We start from the raw sequence: 646 nt of genomic DNA, 5'->3' as shown, positions 1-646 counted from the left end.
TTACCTGCCCCGGAGTCACAGTCCGCAGCCCGGACGCTCCCAGGCTGGATCCGCGGAGCCCGGAGCCACATTCCTAGGGGAGGGGTCCCCACCTAGAGGGTCGCGGATCACGTTACCCGCCGGGAGGAGGAGACCGCGGGAGGCAGAGTAAACAAGGGGTAAAAAGTTGCATTTGGCTCATTTTTTTTTTTTTTTTTAAATCGTGCTTCGACGCTGGTGGACTCGGGGACACGGCGTCCTCCCAGTTCCCGGAGCCCGACGGCCCCGGGGCGGTTTCCTAGGGCAGAGGCACCTCTCCGGGCGGCGGGTGCGGGGCTGGTCTGCCGGGCCCTGAAGGCGACCCCGGCCGCTCGCTGGCTTCCTGGAAGCGCGGCCGCAGGAGCAGAAAGGCTCACATCCACGCGCACAAATAAATCCGCGAGCAGCTTCGCGTCGCCGGCGGCAAGGAAACCTCGGGCTGATTCAATGCAGACGCGGGGCGTCTGCCCGGGCAGGAGCGCGGCGGGGCAAGAGGAGAGGGCGTGGGGGCAGGGAGGCCGGGGCAGGAGAAAAAGAGAAAACCCCAAAGCCACGTTTTAAAAATGCGGGTGAATTTTCAATGCCGTCAGCCCGGGGGAGGGGAGGGGGCCAGCTGCGGGCGCCGGGG

General features: G+C 65.8%; 1 protein-coding gene across 1 annotated transcript in view; it reads left to right on the top strand.

The window, feature by feature from the left end:
* HELZ (helicase with zinc finger) overlaps window positions 1–646 on the top strand; it is a 172,135-nt gene continuing 171,489 nt past the window's right edge. Inside the window, exon 1 of the mRNA XM_011930768.1 lies at window positions 1–158. The gene's annotated coding sequence lies outside the window, so the exon portion shown is untranslated. The remainder of the gene's footprint in view (window positions 159–646) is intronic.

The sequence above is a fragment of the Colobus angolensis genome, unplaced genomic scaffold, assembly GCF_000951035.1.
Source record: "Colobus angolensis palliatus isolate OR3802 unplaced genomic scaffold, Cang.pa_1.0 Scaffold1, whole genome shotgun sequence".
In the NCBI taxonomy this organism is placed as follows: domain Eukaryota; kingdom Metazoa; phylum Chordata; class Mammalia; order Primates; family Cercopithecidae; genus Colobus; species Colobus angolensis.
The sequence above is the reverse complement of the archived record's forward strand: the minus strand, read 5'-3'. Positions and strand labels throughout refer to the sequence as shown.